This window comes from Cyprinus carpio, chromosome A25 (assembly GCF_018340385.1).
Source record: "Cyprinus carpio isolate SPL01 chromosome A25, ASM1834038v1, whole genome shotgun sequence".
Lineage (NCBI taxonomy): Eukaryota > Metazoa > Chordata > Actinopteri > Cypriniformes > Cyprinidae > Cyprinus > Cyprinus carpio.
Window position 1 is genome coordinate 8,217,439 of NC_056596.1, and position 23,482 is coordinate 8,240,920.

General features: G+C 34.5%; 1 long non-coding RNA gene across 1 annotated transcript; it reads left to right on the top strand.

Annotated features, from left to right (window-relative positions):
* Nucleotides 1–103: 103 nt before the first annotated feature.
* Nucleotides 104–17,704, top strand: LOC122135575. The gene is made up of 4 exons (XR_006153601.1): nucleotides 104–177; nucleotides 13,686–13,790; nucleotides 16,170–16,877; nucleotides 17,035–17,704. It is a non-coding gene; the product is annotated as an uncharacterized LOC122135575 (long non-coding RNA).
* The last annotated feature ends 5,778 nt before the right edge of the window (nucleotides 17,705–23,482 follow it).

The following is a 23,482-nucleotide window of genomic DNA, read 5'->3' on the forward strand; positions in this document are numbered from 1 at the left end:
GACTCGCGAGATCCACTTTCTTGCAGAGTTTAGCACTAACCCTAATCAAACACACCTGAGTTTGCTAATGATGTCTTCAGGATCATTAGAAAATCACAGGTGGGTTTGTTTGATTAGGTTTGGAGCTAATGGATCTTAAATTTGATTTAAAACATCCTGCAGATACCCTATATTAAGGTAACATTTCTATTTTTTGAATAAGCACTTTTTCATTGTCCTCTTAGGTTGTGTTGAGAATGTTCCATAGTCTATAAATCAAAAATAGGACCGCTGTATATTTATTTGTTGTTAATCTATAGACAATGCAATTGAGATGTTTACATTCACTTGTTGGGGTAATATTCCTTGTCAGTCCGCTCAATATTGGTTTCTTCACATTTTTTAAATTTCAGTACCGACATTGGTACTTTTGACAACAGATTTTAGTATGATTTTAGTTTCAGTAATTTTATTATGCGTTTTGTCATTTTTATTAGTATAGTTTTATTTAGCTCTCTCTCTCTTGGTTTTAGCTTTTTAGTACTTGAATAGACTATTTATATTTCTATATTAACAGAAAGCACATCACTTCTTTACATTTGACTTCCATGCTATTACACAAGAGTTCCAGAGTTGAATCTATGTGAAAAAATTCATACTCGGTTAACAGTTAAGCTCAGTCTGACAAAAGAAAAACAGAACAGTGTTGATTTACAGCGTTGTGCTGTGAGGTGCTAGATATGTCCTTCTGCGAGCTTAGAGGGGTCACGGTAACATACATTCTGTTTCAGGGTTGAATAAAGACATCCTCCTTTTCTGTCTCCAGAATTCCAGTGACAGTTGGAGTTTAGATTCTATCTATTTATATTAGTCTGAACTCTTTGCAGGTATGCAGACAGGCATTGGAAAAAATAGTGGGCATAATACACTGTATAATACTCAATATTATATGCTTCGAAGGGCATAAACCTTTTTATTTTGCACTGTCATTTTCAGATTTGTGTGTACAATTTAGGCAGTCCACCTCAATCTCATGAGAAAACACAAGTATTTTATCACAAGGTGCTGATATTGTATGAATTCCTACAATTTTTAAAAAAAAAAAAATTACAAAAATGTAAGCATGAAGCGTCCACCGCCAGTATAGGGCTTAAGAAGATTGTAAGATGACATACGAATGAAATCATACAAATTAACCTCCAATTCATCAGAACTAGTTAATTTTAGGTTATTGTCATGATATGTGTTAGTCAGTCCAATCAAACAACATGTCAAAGTTGTGATTCATTTGTCACACTTGAAATGAAAGGTCAACTCGAGCCCACTGCATTGTGGGAATTAATATTCCATTCAATGTGCTTGTATAATGCACATTTTACCATACATTCAGAAAGGTGTAGTGCGTGTACACAGTGTACACATACTATATTCTTCAGAAATGTTAAGAGAAACTAATTGAGTGGAAGGACTAAAAATCATGTTGGCTGATTGTTACAATATCAAACAGTGATTTCCGATTGCATCCTGAAAACTCTGGCTGCCAGATCCACAGCAGGATTTATCCAATTCGTGAGAAAGTTGATTTTGGCAGATGCATGTAAAAATAAAACACAGCATCTTACTCATCTGTTTTGTTGAGTTCATATTGGTTGGGAGGGAAAAGGATGTGGACTGTAATCCAATGTTTATAGAAACGCTAAGAGTTGTTTGTGTGTCGCTTTAGCTCCCTTGAGCACTTTTGAAATTTTCCGTACAAAAACAACCCACCGAACCTCATTAAAGCAGCAGACGAGAACTGATGCAACTGGCAGGTCTTTTGTGGTGTTGCATTCAAAAGTCAGCAAGGTTCTGCATCATGGGACAAATGCACTAAACCTTTTAGCAAATGCTAGTAAAACACAGAAGTAATCAAAAGTGGAAGCTACAGCTAAGCTTAAAAGGAGTATGTAATTATATATTCATACAAAAAAATGACATAGTACTGTGATCAAAATTTACACTTGCATTGTATTTAATATAGCTATATGTTTCTTTTTGAATTTGTGATTGCAGATAATAGGTGATTCGCTCGGATGCTTAATAATCAGGATTGCAGTTCATGCTCTGGAGCTACAATTCAGTAGGCTAATTAGCAAATGAAGAGAGAGCATGACAGTCTAATAGCACAAAATTGCCCCTATTTCCTGACAATCTCACTGTAATTTATATAAGTAAAGAATACCAAGAAGCCAAATTATTGTTGTTTCAGCTGAGAGAGGGCTAGTAATGATACAGGGCCCTTGTTTCAATACCGCAACATGTACCTGGGACAAAACATCACTGCAATGATCACTACAAATCGTGTTATGACATCTCTGTGTTCTTGCGAAAGAGGTTTATGTGCTTTTAAGACTGCAGAATGGACCATTACATATGACTATGTTTTGATTGCATAGTTGACTCATGTCTGGTCCAAATCCATTTTTGAGGCTTTTGTGTGTTTTCTTGTATTCTGAACTTGCAAGTATACAGTTGAAATTATTACTTTCAGTTTATTTTTTTAAAATAGTTTCATTCATTCATTCATTCATTCAATTAAATATTTATTAAATTAATTCATTTATTTATTTTTTTTCCATCTTTTTTATGAATGCATTTATGTATCTTTTAAGTTTTTTTTATTTGTATTAATTTTATGCATTAATGCAATGTATTCTGTTTATTTTATTAATATTTATGTATATTTTAATACATTTATTATTTGTTTTATTAATTACTTTTTATTTTATGTATTAATCCGTTTATTTTATATAATAATTGTATTAATTCATTTTTCTTTGTATTTTATTAATCCATTTATTTTATTTATTAGTTTTTTTTAAGTTTTTCATCCATTCCTTTTTATTTAATATTTTTGTAGTTTATTAATGCATTCATCCGTTTTATTCATTTATCCATTTTATTTATTTTTAGTAATTTTTTATTTTGAAGTATTTTTATAAATACAATTGTTTTAGACATTCATATATTTATTTAGTTTATTTTATTCATTTTTTATTTTATGTATTAATGCATTTTATTTATTGATTGATTCATTCTATTTTATTAATTTTTATTTTATTTTTTATTTAAGTATTACATGAATGCATTTATTTTAAGTTATTCAATTATTTTTTTCATTCATTTTTGTTTTATGTATTTTATTAATACATGTATTGTGTTCATCAATTTTATTGTAATTTATTTATATTTATGAATTATTTATTCAGCTTATATTAACTATTTCAATTGAAGCTTGACATTTCTCACATCCCGTTTTGGCAGAAACCTGTTTTGTACTTGTGGCAAAGGTTGTGTGTGAGTAACATCTTGTCATTCTGAGTCCAAACCAAACAGTTTTACAGCCTCCTGCACCCCCTTGCTTCGAGTGTCAGGGCTAAAGCTCTAAAATGTAGAAAAATGCACCTTGCCCTCATATTGAACACATAAATCATCAGAGCACGGAGGCCTTGACTGCTGTTTCCTTTCCCTCTAATGGATCCCTCGTTCCACACCTCTTCTCCTCCAGCTGAGGATCAGTAAAGATTCAGTCAGCTGGGTGTGAAACACACCCAGGGAGATGATCATTATCTAGATCATCCTAGTTCCCAGATGAGTAAATTGGTACATTCTGCTTTTTACCTCATACATTTTCATGCTATCCTTAGGATGTTGCAAAATATATGCTAGTTTTTCTAGGGAGGAATATGTTTTTGTGGAAAAAGTATAATGCATATTTCACAGGGATCAAGCGGCTTTACTGACTACTGTTTATGTAACAGTCAAACTCTGAATATACACTGTACTGTATATGAGAGAGAGAGTTGGAAACACATGACTTCAAAAATGAAATGCATAAGCTCAGATCAGTGATGCCTACAATCAATCAGTTCCACAAAGAAATACAAAACCTGTGCAAATTGAATAATAATAAGTCAGCAACATATTGGATCCAAGATTTGGTGACATTCTACCATAATACAAGATCTGCGAGCAATTCTGAAAATGTCAGTAATTTTTTGGACTGGGAACACTAATATAAGCATGAATGATCGATAAGTTATTATTTGCATTCACCGTTTTTTTCCTCTGCTGTCAGAACAGTCTTGTGGCCCATTTTTGGGGTAATGACCACTGATTGAGTGCCAGTGACAAAATATAACTACATATTTCTGCTTTTGTGCAAAACAGAAAACAACACTCAGACATCTCCCTACGACTTATGATTATCAGCATGTAAAGAGACACAAAGCCTTACAGAGAATGACAGGTCAGCCTTACACCTGAAGTCCCTGCGGACCCTTTGACGGGGACATTGTGCAATTGAAAAGTCCTCAATTCGAATGCCAACACATGCTGGTGCGAATTGGCTGACACTGCACCATCCAACGGGCTCGGATGCTGCAGATCATTAAAATGATGATGGATATCACAGTGAAGGGCATATACGGCCCCACAATCTAGACTCAGTGATTTATTCACAATGTTGATAAGTACACTTTCAATCTACTTTCACACTAAAGTTGAATCACCTAATGTGAAATTGAAATAAGCACACTGAATATATCAGAGTTGCAGCGAATGACATTACTATGAAACAGGAAATAAAATAATTGGCAAGAACAAGTGAATTTCAGCCTGAAAAACTCAGTTTCATGGAAATATTCAATTTAACCCACACAGTATGTCTTAAACATCAGTAGGCGATAACATTTCCCATTCTGTGACAGTTTTATTCCATATCTTGCACTAAATTGGATTCTGCATTCTGCATATTGGAAGGTTATGAGGAGCAATTTGAAATCGCTTCAAGGCTGTTTTGTTTTTTCTTGGTGTTTTTCTTTCTTTTTAAATCTCACTCGCTCCAATATTTCTTCTACAAGGTGAAGCATTTGATATATCCATAAAGAGACCGCTACGCCCTGGGTATCTCAAAGGTGCAGTTCAATAAAGTTTCATTTTTGTTTCATTTTGTAAGAAGCCAAGGGCTACGCAGAACATCAGCTTGACGGCGGTAGAATCTCTTGGTGTGAAACACAGTTACAAAAATAAGGAAAGAAGTGACTCATGACACATTGTGGCAAAATTATATTTCACTGCAGCGTTGCAAAACTCATACCCTGTGCCAGATGTTGCTAGCCTTCAGTTTGTCTTCCGGAAAAGTCTTGTTGGTAGATTTTGGAGATTTATAGGGCACCTAAGCGTGAGGTTTCCCCTTGTAAGCTATAAACTACAGACAAATTACCCTGCAGTTCATCATCAAATGATAGAAGACATTCAACATAAATCTGGCAAATAGCTTCCGAGCTCAGATTAATCAAAAGCAAGCTTTGTAAGATCCTTTGTAAGGTTTTTCAGTTATTTGATGATGAATATGTTCAAAATAAAGACCTTGGAATTGTAATGTTGTTTGTGAATTAACCTAAAGGGACAGTGACAGAGAAAATGAAATGGCTAAAGCTAAACACCTTCGGTAGACAATGGGAAAGCCTTGTGAATGAAATGAACCTGAACTTTGCTTAATTCATCTCCATTAGCTTGAAGCTAGTGGATGTCTTTGTGTTGAAACAAACTGTCTTTCAGTGTCATGCAAAATAAATGGTGCAAGGCAGATAGGCTGTGTAAAGTGAAATAGCTTTTATGTGGAGATAAGATTTGGTGTTTGGTATTTTTTTTGTGGTATTTTACCAGTATGTGTTTATTTGAAGTGAGCATGTGTATAATTTGAAAATAGCAGCTGATAAATTTATTTTTTCATGATTAGATTTAAATGATATCCTGCCATTTTCTGAAACTCTTTCTTATAATTTAATTTCACAAGTAACCCCCACCCAAAAAAATACATAAATAAATAAAATTCGGCAAATTACATTAAATTAAACTATAATCTTTTTTTTGTTTGTTTGTTTTTTTACAACTTTGAAAAATAATTTTTACAATGAACAGTGGGCTCCAAGAGTCTATTTCTAAAGTATTTCTTTTAATGCCCTTTATAAATTTTGGTTCTCAGTTAATCTACTATCTTTTAGAAACTGACATATAAAGTTCTGGACAGTGTATTTTTGTATTTTTAGTAATTATTGTTTATGTGGTTAAACATTGATAAAGGTCCTGTCACCTGCCTAAATGCAAGCATACAGACAGAACTCTCATAGTATGACTCATATCTCCAGAGAAACTGTTCTCAAAACACAGTCCAACAGATGTTTAGAAAATGATAACATTTAAATTCTCTCTGTGACTTATCAAAAATCATTCTCTCTAAGGTTTGGAAAGGTCAGTGGTGAAAGAAAGCAGACGATGTGGATTCAAACAGAGATAAAAGATGAAAACAATATATTTTTTTTTTTTTTTTTTTTTTTTTTTTTTGGCAGTGGGAAGGAACTAAGATCTACTTTATTAAGCTTTGGATGAGACAACGTTTTTTGACTTACAGTGACTTATTACTTATGTAAAAATCTTTATAAAAATATTGATGCAAAAAAGAAAATATTATATAGTCTGATTATTTTCTTGGTTGGTTTAATGTTGTTCTCTGTAATCAAATTGTGCATAAGAATAAGGATGAGTCTGGTGCTACAACAATTTGCAAATCGGCTTTATTAAATGCTAGACCTTGTGCAAATTGAATCAAGCTTCATTTCATTGTGCAAAACATATGTTAAATGTAATTGCAGTGTTACAGCAAATCCGTTGTTGCGCTTTGAGTGACATTTACGCAATGTAAGCCATTTGTCAAGACGTCACAACTCCAGCAAGTGCAGTAATGTGAATGAAATGGTGATTTGAGCAGCCGTACCCACAAGTCTTTCAAAGTGAGTCACGCTAATGCAGATTTATGAAAGGGCGCAGTGTCCGTTCTGTGATTAAGGATATAATGATTTCATACAGCCAAGCCAGAAAGCCTGTCACGATAAAAAAACTGGGTACCAATTATTCATACTGTAATTAGATTGCCATACTCACAGCGTACTATTGGAAATCATTGCGTCTTTCTGTAGTTGTTTTCATTCAGCCCACCTGATATTAAGTGAAATTGGCACTGTAAATGAAAATTATTTGGAATTTAACAAAGCAAGTTTGTTTCGCTCTAACTTCAGAACAGATAGAAAACACTACATTATGCTTTGAATGAAAGAAAAAAACACAGAGGAGGATTTGTATAGACTGTGCAGAATTATTTTTGGTGAAATCTGTCTTCCTCAGCAAATACTTCTGTAATGGATGTGTCTGCTGGACAGTGGGATTAAAAGACAGAATTAGATAAAAAGCTAAATGTCTCAAGCTTTCCATGGATAATAAAAATCAAGCATCTGCCTAATACTAAAGATAATTCGCTTACTGGCCTTAAAAGGATCATTCACTCGTAAATGAGAATTCTGTTATCATTTACTCACCCTTGTGTCATTCCAAATGAATGAATGACTTTCTTTTAGCAGAAGTCAAAAGTATATGGAGGCAAACACTATTAAGCTTCAAAAAATGACCATAAACCATAAAAACCATAAAACTAGTACATCTGATTGAATTTGCTGTTTCAGGCATAATGTATAATCAGCCCATCATTTTTGCAAAATAAACCCATAAACCCTGAAGCACTGATTGAGCATAAATATGTGGAGATTAAAAAAAAAAATTATGTACGTGTAATTTTAAAATTTACTGTAACAGTGTACAAATCAATCAGTTGAGCAACAACATGAACACCACAGTAAGATTACAGTAATATTAATACTGAAGTCCTCTAAGGTGATTTTCACTATAATCACTGAGACACAAGACACAACAGTTACATCTGTGTTAAACGAGAGTGCAAGTTAGCAATGGGACTAAAAGAGACGTGTAAGTAGGGCCGATTTCAATTTCAGTCTGATGGAGCAGAATTTTTTTTTTTAGCGGCCTTGGTTCCCCAAGTATTTTTTCCCATAGAGATTATAAATCTGAATTGAACCAAAAGCCACAAATCAAACCAACCAGCTATGAGAAGAATCACAACATTGCAAACATTGATTTGCATTGAAGGAAAGAACTACAATCCATTAAAGAATTGTGAATAATTGAATTGAAAACAATGGATAAATATAAAACCATTCATTTAATGATGTTGATTATAGAAGGCAGTGTTTCATGGGATTCTTTGGTATGATTTGCAGTAACTCTATTTAATGCTGCAATATGCACAGCTCTGGCAGAAATTCAAAGATGTCTAGGCTGTAATGTGATTTGTTACCAACGCACACATGATCGAAGCTGAACCGTGAGCCTGGGTATCTCCCAATAATAAGACCATCTCTGACGATTCTCTAATTGGTGGAGATTTTCTGAAAGGCTTAACAGGGAGTGTAATTTTTCACTGTTAAACAAGATTGTTAAAATAATTTTGAATAAAGTGATGTGATACATGTAGCTTTAACTGATGCATTTACCATTGATTAACAACAATGTAGCTCACAATGGGTCTGTCTTTAATGATATATATCGTTAAAAATCAGTTCCCCAATTTTTTACTTCCAGAACCCAACTGTTGCACTCAATTACTGTATTAAGTATCTGACTGATGAATACAGTAAATAAAATAAAAAAATAAATATAATCAAATAAATAATAAGAAAGTCATTCTTTTGGGTTTGGAATGACATGAGAGTGAGTAAATGTCCCTAAATGTATGATGCTGCAACCAATAAATTTGTATTTATTTATGTCCTTCCTCAGGTAATAAATGTCTCTTTCTCCCCTCCAATTAGGTGGAGGAGGGGCCTTTCCTTTTTTCCTACTTGTCCATATTTCCATGTGAAGAGATGGCTGGAACAAATCCCATTCTTCTGGTTCAGTTCATTTGTTTCTCTAATGGTGCCTGTGCTGGGTCAAAGGGTTGGTGGCAGGTTGACACATCACCCACCCAGTATGTGTGTGAGAGCGAGTTAGCCTCCTCACCTGTCTCTAAGAGCGGGCTCATTTCTCAGCTTGATGTTTGAGAGTTATCTTTTCCAAGCCAATCCGACCAGAGAATAGAAGGTGGATGTCAGGGGGTCTGTAGTTTAGTGTCGAAGAAGCAGACACTTTGTGATTCCTTAGGCTATACTGCCACAGTTTAAAAGATTATGACTTTTACTGTGCTAACATCCATTAGGAAATTACTGGCAGTGGCAAAAAAAGAGGCGGAGAAAAGAACGAAAGATGGGAAGGAAGAGTGAAACGATCCAGGTCACGGGGATTTCTTGTTTCGGAGCCCCGGGGTGGGACAGTTCCACAATTTCCTTGATTACCCACAATAATGCGAGGAAGGAAACCGTAGGAAATGCAGCTCCATTAGCATACCAGTACTTGCAAAAAGCTGTCTGAAGTGACCTAAAACTTTTTCTCCACCTACATCCTTTGACTGACATTTCTAATTTAATTCCAAGCCTCTCTGTCATTGCAGCTGGGCAGATTCTTAACTTGAAGACGCTTTAATTGTTTCCATGGCAATTAAGTGTACACAGCTGTGATGAATATTCTGAAGCACAATGGAGGGATGAGCAAATTGACCCTGAGTAAACAAATCAGACTCCTTTTCACAGCCAATAGAAAAGGAGCGGAGGAAGTGCAGCTTGGAAAAGATGTGTTGGGCCATTATGTTATAGGTGACTGAAGGGACAACATAAATATTCACTCTCCAAGTAATTTGTTTAGGGAGTAGTTGCAAGTAAAATGTCTAGTTAAAAGAATCTCTTAATTAATACTTTTATGCGAGGTCAAATAGAAACACGTTTGCATTTTTGCAACAGATTTTGGAGGTGCAATTGCAGTACAATGGATACACTTATGATTTTGGCAGATTGTTTTATTCAAAGCAGTCTATATTCAAGATATACATACAGTAAATGTGCATGAGGAATGGGTCCAACTCCAAAAAAGACACAAAAGCATCATAAAGTCTCAAACAACAAATATCACTTTTATGATATTTTTATGGTTCTTTCCATAATTCTTTTTAGCTTGACACCATCAGTCCTCATTATCTTTCATTGTATTGAAAGGAGTTGCAGGATATGCTTCAAAATGCAATATTTGTGTGAATGTTATGGGTTTGGAATGAAATGAGTGTGAGTGAATGATGAATTTTTGATTTAGTGTGTACTAATTCACAATGTTCAACACTTGGCTTCTGCAGAATTTGTAATGCACATGCCCATTAGATTCAACTTGCATATGGTATTTACTCTGTATTTTCTGAATTTTGCACAGAAATGTAAAATTAAATGGATATAACACATTGGTTAATAAGCAAAAATGACAATTAAACTTAAAAACACTAATAATGCTATATATATATATATATATATATATATCTATATATATATATATATATATATATATATATATATATATATATATATATATATATATACATAAACATTTTTTTTAGTGCAGATGGACTTATAAAATCGACTACAAATCCAATCCTCAGCTCAAAACTTCTTTTCATATACTTTGAATTAGTACAGCTACAAAAATAAGCTGCAAACTTTAATAATAAAAGCATTGCTGTTATATCAAAACACATGGCAAGCTTCATGTGCTATTGGCCCCTAGTGTGAGCGCTTGTCCAAGTGCCAGCATGTACTATGGGAAATGGGAGTTCATTATCTGGATCCGTTCTGTCCCCACACTAGAAACTATATTTCCTCAATTGCCAGTGTGCCACAAGTGTATACCATCCTATAAAGCCTTTGTCTGATTGTTTAGTGGTTTATGCAGCATCTGTGAAGGTGTAATCCTCAGCGGCCACAGAAGCAATGACTGTTATTCGAGAAATTGGACTCCGAGATGAAAAAATGTGTTTATACTGACACATCATATGCTCGCGGTCAACGCAGAGATGTCGTGAGGGTGTGGAGGCACTCTTTTCAAGCTTGTCGTAACAATTTAAAACTTCTCACTGTGAAACATAAACAGCTGAACTTTATTTAACTTCACACAATGCTGGAGAACAGACTGTGCCTTTTGTCACCTGATTGTATTTACTGCAAGAACTGTATTATGTGTCTAATACATTGTCACTTTCTCCCAGTTTGATCCACACATCCCTCGGCAGTGTTTGTGAATGCTAAAAACTAAAAGAGAGGCGTTTTGTCACTGTGATCTTCAAATGCTAAACATTAGCTATTGTGCTGTCGTCCTACCTTTCGTGCCTGAAAGAACCATGGGAACAGATTCTCACATTCACATGCAAATAGTCAGAAAAACACGCATCCCTGTTTGGTATGTGGATAAAATGGATACTAGTCCTCCCTCCCTCCCTGTCTCTCTCTGCACCTTTCATCTTTTTTGTCAGAAGAAGCTGTTTGCTTAAAAGATGAAACCAATTCCACAGGCCTCTTAGAACCACAGATTTTAAGACTGCTTATGATTGCCAGAGTCTAGGTGTTTTTATCTGAACAAAAAGAAATAAAAATGACTTGAAAATTATGATTATTAATATTAAATAGTTTTTTGGCTTGTGAGGTATCAGTAAGTACCACTATAATAAATAACAAAATAATCACAGCTGCAAAATCCAATTCCAATTCTTTGTCTTCTTGGGACTTATTGCTTTAATTTAGTGCTGTCCTAAATAAGATATTTTACATAAAAGATGACTTTTTGACCTGGAGGATTTTTCTGAAGAACAGTGGGCAGTTTAAAGGCAGGGTAGGTGATCTGGTTCAAAAACTTTTTTTGTTATGCTGGTTGAAAGTCTCTTCACATCCTGATAGCAATCCCTATGTGGTCTAAATGTATTTATATCCTTTGTGAAAGGCGTAGGACCAAAAAATTTTTTTGTCTAATTATATCCCTCAGTCCGAGTGCGATAGGCTGTCCTACCTGCCTGTCAATGTGTGTATTTGCATACCTCTGCACACCCTATTATCACAGACATGATACATCATCAGCACGTTCCATTAAATTATTGCAGACCAAGTGAGAATGGAAGCGTTATCACTGTAATATTATGCACTTTGCATACTGTAATGTTTTCTCACTGGTGAATGAGATATAAGGTAATCTGACAACATTGCATTCAACCATCCACCAACGCTGTTTCTCATCATGTTGCTGGTTAGCCTCTGGTCTGCCTGTTTTGGAGGAGGCGTGGCTTTGGAGAGTGATTATGCAGGAAGGGTGGGATCTTATGCTTTCAAAGCTAGCTTGCTATTGCTAACCTCTTCGAAATCGCCTGCCCTACCTTTAACTGTTCAGAACAATTGTTTTTGGACTTCATATAACTCTCTTTCTATAGTGCTGCACACTTTTGAACAAAACATGGCTTGATATTTGAAGTTATGAACACATGATGACCCAATAGAAACCTTATTGATCGACTAAGTCTGGTCTAAACTCAGTATGGCAACGTTTAATCTTTTAACTATGCTTTCACAAGTGAACGTGCTGTTATTTTGGGCGAAAATTTAATGAATACTGCAAACATTGACTAAAACTTCAGAAAGTTGTGTCAATGATATTCAACACCTGTTGTACACTGTAGTATATTAAAAGAACATGCTGTACTGCATCTGCAGATATTGTAAGAATGTGACTGCAAAAAGATGCTTGTGTAGATGCTACAATAAGATCCCTGTGTGTGTATATATATATATATATATATATATATATATATATATATATATATATATATATATATATATATATATATATATATATCTCATATGATATATCCATATCATTTAAATGATACACTGAATATGTTCAATCATATATAAACAGTCATTAAAAAAAAAAAAAAAAGAGATCTCAAAGATAAAATAGCAACCCTCTCCCAGAGTTGTAACACACTGGTACTTTAGATCAGGAATAATAATAATATAAAAGTTATGAAAATCTATTTTTTTAGTGTTATTATGTAAGATTGGTTGCACAATAACTTTTTGACAGATTAACCATTCTGCTGTACTGCTGAGAAGAGAGAGATTTTCACTTTTTATGAGTAATTTTCTTTGATCTTTTATTCTAATTTAAGCAAATGGTCTCGGAGGATAAACTAATATAGCAGTTCTAAGCTCGCACAAGTTAAAAAGCCAATGCTGTACACAGTAGTTCTGCTGATGAAAGACAGAAAAAGACAATATTGCTGTGTTCAAAGCAAATGACATAAGTTGGCAGTAATTACAAAAATAATCTTCACTGGGCTTATAAATCATAAAGTTCCAACTCAATGCCATCATAAAAGATGCTACAGTATATGATGCTAAGAAGTTATGCTGAAGCAGTCACTAAATTTAACTTTAAAACTTTAAAATTCTGTCATGATTTAACAAAGAACAATGTGTTGTTGTTTTTTTTATGTGTATGAATCATACTGTTCTAGTTTTTGAATTCAATTCACTGACAAAATAAGTTTTGGTCAGTTTCTCACACTTCAGAATACTTTGAACACAGCGCGTCTGCTTTTATATTGCTTTTCTGGTGCTTTTGCTTCCTTTTGAAGTTCGAAAGCTTCAGAGAGTCAGTCATAGGAGTCATATTGCAGAATAATATGAGATTCATTACAGAATTACGTCCAGTACGTTCTGTACTGTACAATCATTTACCATTTTTTACTTTGTGCATTTAGTTATGGCATTAAGGGAAATTATTGGATGCAAGATTCCATTCCATAATTTGAATCAATAAGCTTCTGCTTCCCTGAAATTGTTTTTCTGTAACAGATAGTATGCGTGAGAGTGCTGGGCATGGAGTCAGGAAAATCATTCTTTTTCCTTGTCATTGGTTAATGATGAAGCACCTATGCCTCAAACTGAATTAAAACTAAGGTAAGTAATGCAGTCTCATGTCATAATGTATTGAAACGCACAAAGCATCAATGAACAGTTTGATTGTACAGTGGATTTCAATTATCTATAGGTATTTCTTTAACTATGGGCACTTTTTGAAAAAAGGATCTGATGGAAATGACAGTGAAGATGATATTTTTGTAGCGATGGTCAGTCATACAATAATTTGTACAACTATTTACATGAATCCAAAAATTTGCATAAATCATTTTCACACAATTCATGTTTTTGGTTTCATTCTTTAATAAATTATTATTATAATTATTATTTAATCATATTCTTTATGGTTGATTTTCGTATTCTTAAGTTTTTAGTTTAAGTCTATTTTTTACCACGCTTTAAAAAATAATTCAAACGGAAATTGCAACTCATAATCTCATAATTCTGCCTTTTTACTTGCTGTTCTGAGTTTAAATCTCACAATTCTTACTTCTTTTCTCATAATTTAGAAATATAAAGTCAGAATTGAAAATATAAACTGTAAACCAATTCTGAAAAAAAAAAGTCTGAATTGTGAGATAAAAAGTGCTATCTTGTTTATTTTTTATTCCAAGTTGGAAACTATAACTATAATCTCAGTATATAAAAAAGTTGGAATTACAAACTTTTAAGATAAGAATTCAGAGGATAAAAGTCAGAATTGCGAGATTTAAACTTAATTCTGAGAATTGTCTTGAAATTCTGTCTTTTTCTTAGAACTGTGATTAAAAAAGTCTGAATTGTGAGATTAACAGCCACAGTTCTTTTTTTATTTTCTATTCTGAGGTGGAAAAGATTTATACCCAGTTTAGGAAGTATTAATAAGAATCAAAAATTAAAAGCAAAAAGCCATCATAAATTCCAAACAAAAGGCCGTTCCCATTTGCAGAGCATCTGCTGTTAAAATAGAAAAAGAGTTTCTCGTGCAATTGGAAAATTGCTTCACTTTTGTGCTTTAGTGGCTTCCATTTGGGTTTGTTTATTATTTCTTAGCCGCATTAGGGCCAAAATCAATAGATTATGAAGGGAAAAATTTAATAATTTTTGTGGGGAGAAATTGCTTTTATAGCTGCACACAGCAGGATGCAGCCTGCACAAATATGTTTTACTTAAAAGAGGTCTGATATATAATCATACATTCATAAGACATCCATATGGGAAGTAAGAACTATCATGGCGATTAGTAAATAATTGCATAATATATTAATATATTCAAATTTGACGTTTTTGCCAAAAGTCTGCAGGCAGTTTTCATTGGCAGAACCTCCCTAGTCCTTTTAAGGCAGGTGGAGTTATCTGAACTCAACGAGTAATGATTGTTGGCTCTATGACAAACCTACTGCAGACGTGTTTGTTTAGCAGGAGTCACCTTGTATAAATGAGTGCAATGTAGCAAGTCACTTAGGATGAGATTTTCACTTATCTATGAGAAGCACCATAGTCTAAAGCTCAGGATGTGACAGCAACACAATTTGTAACTGCCATTTTTCTTTTCTGTTCAGAAATGAGATGCTTATAGAAGTGTATTTTAATGACAAAATGTTTTGTTGTTCCAAAGTTTCTCTGGAAAATTCCGGCATGTGTTATAATGATTAAAAGAGAACTGCCTTATCAACATGCACTAGACACAAGCTTGTAGCAGCCTCTGTGAGTTTCCAAGTTCATCTCATAATAGAGGTGCTGAACTAAAAACCTGCTTTATAACAAATGTTTATTTAATTCTTGTTATAAAATCTAAACCAGAAGATGACTTAGATGATTTAAAACAGGCTTTAACCTATTTGTTCATTGGTAGTAGTGGAAAGAGAAAAAAAAATTATATATACAGTATATACAGTTTATATATATATATAGTTTCTTGCCTGTGGGCCAGAAAAACACATTTCTTGCTTAAAAATAAAAGGCCAAGTGTCAATTTGGCATGTATTGGCTGTGGAGTGCAAGAAATATTTTGTTTCATTTGACCAAATTAATATCCACTCAAACACCATGGAATTTGCATATATATTGGATGAGGCTGAAAAACTGTCCAATTATGACCAAGTATTTTTTTAGCATCATTATTTGGTCAATTTGCACAAAAGCTCAATCAGGATACTGTCTGCAGTTGCCATGGAACATTTTTGGCAAATGAGGACTGTTGGCATTCTTGAAAAAAGATTCAGTGACATATTATCATATAACATTCTGACACTGAGCCAACCCAATTCTGATGCGAATTAATTGCATAATAAATTAGAATTAATATATAGTTTTTGTCTTTAGGGATAAGACAGTGCCTATGGGATTCTGCCGAGCACCCACAATCCGGATTTAATTAAAAGTCTATACTCCATCTGATATCCAATACACATTTGACCGTGTCTGTTTTGTTTGCAGGTTTGATTAGTCTTCCATCCAGTCTTTTTGTCTGTTTCTGGATGATTCCATGCTTCATTGATATGGATTATTCTGCTTTTCCTTGAGGTTTCGGTGCTTTGTTTTGTCTCTTACAAAATTTAAGTGTGTGCATGTTTCAGTTTTGCTTTTAGAGTATAACAAGGTTAAAGTCACTAAAACACTGACATGCTCAAAGCTATAATTTTGTTTTAGAAAGGGTATATTTCATGTTGGCCAAAAAGCCCTCTGACCCCAGAGGGTTAAACATTTTGTTGATTCATCAAATTTGGAAAGGCAACTTAAAATTCAAGAGCAATTCAAGAGAAAAATGTCTCTCTAAATAAAAAGTGCACTATATACTACACACTATAAACTGCACTATGTATGTACATACTACATCTACTGCAATTCAAGGGAACTTGGCATAAAAATTTGTCAAATATACTAATGTAGGTGATGTACATTTTCTTTTCTACTGTCAGTTGATTTTCCCTTTGCACTTATGCGCTCAACACAATTTGTGCCATTTGTAAGTTCCACGCATTGCTTACATTACTGCCTTGACACTTCATTTCTCTGAAGAATCTTTCCATCTCACCCCAAACTGCCGTTAGATGGCAGACCATTTAGAAAAATGATGCATATGCCAGAATACTTGCAAATGGACTCTGACAGTATACACCACATGTGGTGCAACGTGTATATTAGGTAAGCATCTATTATATGTTTGTGTATTTATACATACAAATATATGTCAGCGTTATTTTAGCATCATTGAGATACTATTGTAGTTTTAGTATTTTTCAGAATTTTATTTCAAGTAACAATTTTCAGAATATAGAATGTACTGTGCTCTTTTTTCAAGGAGTGGAAAAAGAGCAAAGATCTGGCAACCTCATCTGGCTGGTCCTCCATGTCTCTATTGTGGTGTCAGTATCCACTCTGATGTCTGATGGAATAAACACTTAAGCTTTGGCCCTTATTGCATGTTTGAAGTGTGTCCTGGACGAAGGCTGCATCAACGTGTACTTCACAAGCTGCTGAGTGCTCATTCTCTTGTCGGCTGCAGTTGTACCCAAGCAACACTTTTGAGTTAAGTGTCATCTTATAGCTGTGTTCTACTGACCCTCGAGTCCTCTAGAGTTGACTATGAGAGGAAAAGGTTTTGGTTGAACTACTGTGTACATAGGAGTTGAAAAGCTGAGTTTTTGGAAGCTATTTATTTGATAACCATTCAAGATGTTACAGTTTATGGGTGGTTTGGACTTTGCCCCATAATTCTTTATGGTAGCCATTTTTATATGTGATTTAAGCAGTATTACATTTATTTGACTTTTTTTCTCCATCGAGCTGTTTAAAAATATCAATTTTCTATTTAATTGTAATCTTCATTTCAACATCCTGTATGCTGATTTTTAAAATCCCATGATGAATCTTTTTACCCCCTTTTTAACTCTTAAGTTCAGTGGCTGCATGGAAACATCTTAAAATAATAAATGTTTTATGATTGGGCCCTTTGTAGTGAATTAAATGCATGCAGCTCATCCAGTGTAGTCTGACTCATTTTTTTAAGGATGCTAAAAACACTGTCTACTCAGACCCTGTTTCTTTGTAATGTGACATACAAAGTGTCTGTTTTAGCAGAATGAAATGGCCTAAGCCCTCTCTTTTCAGATAACAGAGGTAATTACAGTGGTTTGGACAAGGCCTGCACTGTCGGGTGAATTCAGAGCACAAAACAGGCAGATTAGTATACACAAAAAGTGCCATTGGGATTTCAGATTACAGGTGGTCTCGCACATAATGACATTATTTCAAGATGCATTGTTTCATGTAGTATTCTGACAGGGTATTCGGGCTTGGAAAGAGCCTGCTTGCATCCAATTCTTCTCTTCTGACATATGCAGGATCTTTTATCATCACTTTTGTGTCTTTTTTTTCTAGGTAGCTACTTCATCCCTTCTTAAAATCAGCTTTCTGCAGGGTAAAATATTTATTAGCTTTTTAAAAACACTAATACAATGTTTAAATTACATCCAGAGATCATTATTCTGAAACATGGTGCATCAAACGGAAAAATCTGAAGCAGTTTCCTCAATGATAGCATGAGTACATTAAGCTCCAATTAAAACAGGAAGGGTTGTTCGCTATGACATCATTTGGAGTCGAGTGGCTCTGTACATAAGATATCAACAAAACAGGCTTGAATTTACAGCCCATTTTAAAATAATTAAACTGGATTTATGGGGCTTTCAAATTGCTTGCAGCTTTTTAAAGATGTTTTAGCAGCGCCTCTCGCAAATAACAAAAAACAACTTTGGCAAGGAAATGCAATATTAAACTTTTTATTGGCTTGTTACAGTAGTTTCCTCGCACCCTTTTGTTGTTTCATATTAAAAGAATAGTCTGCTCTTATGTCATTCCAAAGCTATTTGATTTTCTTTCTTCCGTGGAACATCCTGGCCTCTTGCTTGCATGCAATAAAAGTGAATGAATCACCATTTAAGTGCACTTTATTCCATCCAATAGCTTTCAGTGAGGAAAACTTGAAATTTGATTCGTTATATACTGAGGTCATGATGTCTGATTCATGAATCATTCTTTTCAGTCAGAGCTTTTAAATGAATTCTGTAAATCCAGTTCATAAAATCTGTCTAAGTGATTCATTCACAAATGATTAATTTATGATCTTACTGAAAAAAGACCCAGTTGCAGAGGTAGACAGCTCACTGGAGGGCAAGGTTCATATTAAATAATAGTTTAAAATTGAATCTGTTTCTAACACAAAGTTATTATTTGGCTTGGAATATAAAACAATGGATAATACAAACACTTTTATTGGTGCCTTTTTTGTCTCTTTAGAGCTTTACAGTCTCAAAAATTCACCTTTTGTGTTTTACAGAATATTGTTAGTCAAAGAGATCTGAAGCAACATAAGGGTGAGTAAATGAAGACAAATTTTATTTTTTATAATTTATGAAGTGAGCTATGTGCTATGTTTATTAAGTGAACTGAACTGCACTGAACTTATTATTGGCCTGGTTTTAAATACTTCAAAACTTTGCTTGGTTTAAAGTTGCTTGTAGTTTAGAAACTACATTAATCATGACATTTTTCATGAGTGCAGACAATGTACCAAAATGACTTTTCAAACAAACTTTGATTAGAAATTTAAGACAATTTAGAGAAGACTTTTTTTATAAAAAAAAAAATCAGAAGAAAGCAGTCAGCACGTTCATCAAGTGCAAAGTAAAATAATGACACTCTTTTTACAATAGATGAATTTATCATTGTCAAAGCACATTCGTTTTGTCATGCTTTGACCTCAGTACATGTTGTTGACAGTCTGAAATGACGATTCGGATGAGAAACAGCAGACATTGACCCTATCTGTCACTGCACATTTATGCCATGGATGGTTGCATGCTTGTACTGCATTCTTACAAGGCCATATGACGCACTGGAAGAGGAAATAATGGTTCTGTTTTTTTTGGGACTCAAGTCTAACGTTGTTTGTCAGGGAAACGGCCACCATCTGTGACACAAATTGCACTAACCTTTTCCAAAAAGCTTTTCTCCTACATTCATGATTCACAGTTAACAAAATCTATGAATATCATGAAATATATCAGAAAATGTCAAAGTTTTCAACCAATTTTTATTGTTCACATTTTTGCTCAAAAAATAGGCAAATTATCTTAATATTTATTTACATTTTATATACTGTATATATAGTTTGTGAAATGTCTTCCCTGCTAGATATTCCACAGTTGTGTAATAGTGGTATTACTGGAAAATCTTTGTGTTTATTTTTGTTTATGCAATCATGAATCAGAAGACCATGTATAAAGTCACAAAGCAATCACCGAGTGTTGAGGTGCATGGTGCGTAAAAGTCTGATTCCATAGCTGAAGAGTTCCAAAATTCATTAGAATTAATACCAGCACAAAAATGGCAGGAGCTTCATGGAATGGGTTTCCATGGCCGAGGAGCTGCATGGAAGCCTCACATCACCATGTACAATGCCAAGCAATGAATGGAGTGATGTAAAGCATAAAACAGAATATGGAGCAGTGGAAACGTGTTCTGTGGAGTGACAAATCACTTCTCTTCTCTGCTTTTCTGTTTGGCAGTCTGGGTTTGATGGACAAGTCTGGGTTTGGCAGATGCCAAAAAGACATTACCTGTGAAACCAAGACATTTTGGACAATGCTACACTTCCAACTTTGTGGAACTAGTTTGGGGATGGCCCTTTTCTATTTCATCATGACTGTGCCACAATGCACAAAGCAAGGTCCATAAAGACATGGTTGGATGTGTTTGGTGTGGAAGAACTTGACTGGCCCACACAGAGCCCTGACCTCAACCCCACTGAACACTTTTGGGATGAACTGGAACGGAGATTGCGAACCAGGCCTTCTCATCCAAACTTGAGGCCTGACCTCTGAAATGCTCTACTGGATGAATGGGCAAAAACTCCCACAGAAACATTCCAAAATCTTATGGAAAGCCTTCCCAAAATAGTGGAAAATGTTATTGCTGCAAAGGTGGGACCAACTCCATTGTACTGTCAATGTATTTAGAATATGATGTCTCAAAAAGTCCCAATACTTTAGTCTATATATATATATATATATATATATATATATATATATATATATATATATATATATATATATATATATATATATACTTTCTGACACATTCAGTTAGCATGTGGTACCTACTTCGACCACTGGGGGCGCATTGTTTTTCTTTATTTTCAAAATGATGTTAAAAATCTGCAGAGAGCTAATAAGCATATTTAGTATGTAAAAATTATACTATCAGTTGTGAGTCAGTGAAAAAAAAAAAACTGTAAATGAAAATATTATGAAAATTAACATGGCTTTCTGTGATTTACATTTAGACAACGTTCTATTGTAATACACTTTGCAATTCTCATTTGTAATTCAATAGGTAGTGATTGCTGACAAGGACAATCTACTTTTTGCTCTGAGATGCTTGAAGTTGTTTCGTTGTTTCCCTTTGGAAAGACTTTGAAAGGTCAAGGAGAATGTCACTACAATACGAGACGAGACTCTTTTGTTCATTTTATTTAACTGAAATCTTGTCTCCAGGTTCAGAAAGCTGCTTCAGTAATCTGTCTTTAAATGTGTTCCAGTTGTCCAAACTATATCTGCGCCATTTCCCAGACGGAGGCTTTATCAAAGGAGTAGAGGCAGGCTTTAAATTTCAAACCAGAAAGTACAAAACACCTTGTAAATCAGCTACAGTGAAAGTCTAAAACCGTCACATAAACGATATGCCAGTAAGAGAAAACACAGACCTCATGGTCGTTCTTCATAGCTACGCCTACTATTTATCAAGGGAAGGTTTGAGGATGGGAGGGTGTTTCAAGGGAAATGGGCATATGGACTTTCTTTGCATCACTTGCCTCTTAGTCAGTTAGAATGCTACTAAGAGAAAAAGTCCCCAGCACAGTACATTAGCTACCATTGATTTGAACATTTATCACTTTAGGACAACAGGCCACTGCACTTGCTTGCATAATGCTCCTTACTATTTTATGGGCCAAGCACAATGCTCATGTGGACATAACCACCTCTGTGCTCATCTGCTTCAGGCAGCGAAAACTTTGGATATTAAAGCCAATAAAACATGCATAGGTGATATATATATATTAGTATATTAGTATATAATTAAAGACAACGTGAGCTGGTTAAATCTGTTTAGACGAATGTCTTGCCTTGCAAAGGGCAATAAACACATGCTTCAGAGTAAAACAAATATATTTCTCTTATTCATGATTTTATGTATATGTATCCACAATTGCCACTTTGTCATAATTCTGACTTGAAATGTGACAAAAAAAATATATATTTCAATGCTTTTGTGTTCTCTTGTAAAACCTTGTGTTCACCTGAGAAAGTTTGTGTTCATTGGCAAAGTTTTGCGTTTCCCTGAGAAACTTTGCATTTGCCAATAAAGCTTTTCTGATAGACATAATATGAGTTGGGAGGGAAAATGCCTTAATGCCTTTGAGAGCGATCACAAAAGTTTCTCAGAGAAAGTTTAGGGCTTTCTCACATTTACAACTTTATTTCTCATATTTGTGACTATGTTTCATAATGTGACTTTTTTTATCACACAATTGTGACTATTTTTCTCAGTAGCAACTTATTTTTTACAACTATAGTTATGTGTCTCACATTTGCAACTAAATCATAATTGTGTCTTTACCCTTTGTTTCACTTTTCTTCTCTGAGACACTATGTGTTTGCAATAATGCAATAAAAAATGTGAACTGTAAGGTTCTTTTACTTAAAATATAAAAATAAGCAATGAAATACTGAAGCACATGACTTTATAGCAGCACTTTTCAGACAGCTGTCAGTCATATGCACAGACTTCTCCTGGGTGTGCATCATTTGGGATCAACTAGCACCACAGCCTTATGATGTGTTATTCATAATGCTGAGAACTGACTAAAAACACTTTTTTGACTTGAAAAGCGCCGAGTGGATTTTAGCTCTGCAGGTCCACTCTTGCCCTGGTCTCCAGCTATCCTAAAGTCTGCTGACACAGCATGTAATTAACATATACTTCAGAGGTGGAAAATTTCACACCGCAGCTTTTAAACAGCGTTTCACTGTGCCTTATGTGTTCAAAACTAATTTTCTATTAGTGTTTCGGCTTTAGAATTAACTGTTATGTCTTGGGATAAACAGAAACATCATATGACGTATGCCGATGTACTCAATTACCTCGTTGAATATCAGGACTGTCATGGAACTTTTCAGCACTTTAAAGAGAGCTTCCTGGCAACCTCAACCATTTCCTTAAGTAGTAAAAGCTGTCTCCGTGAGACATTAAAGTGCCATCTGGCTTAATCACCGATAGTTTTGACTTAAGTCAGTGTTACCAAAATGACATCTGGACACTAAGCAGTTTCATACTGCAATAGTTACTTAAAGGGATAGTTGTATAAAAAAAAAATCAACCTCATGTCTTTCTAAACCAGCATGCTGTCAGACTCATTACATTCCTATCTTCCATATGTAGGCCTATGTATGTATGTAGAGAGAGAGAGAGAGAGAGAGAGAGAGAGAGAGAGAGAGAGAGAGAGAGAGAGAGAGAGGAGAGGAGAGAGAGAGAGAGAGAGAGAGAGAGAGAGAGAGAGAGAGAGAGAGAGAGAGAGAGAGAGAGAGAGAGAGAGAGAGAGAGAGAGAGAGAGAGAGAGAGAGAGAGCGAGAGAGAGGAAGAGAGAGAGAGAGAGAGAGAGAGAGAGAGAGAGAGAGAGAGAGAGGCAA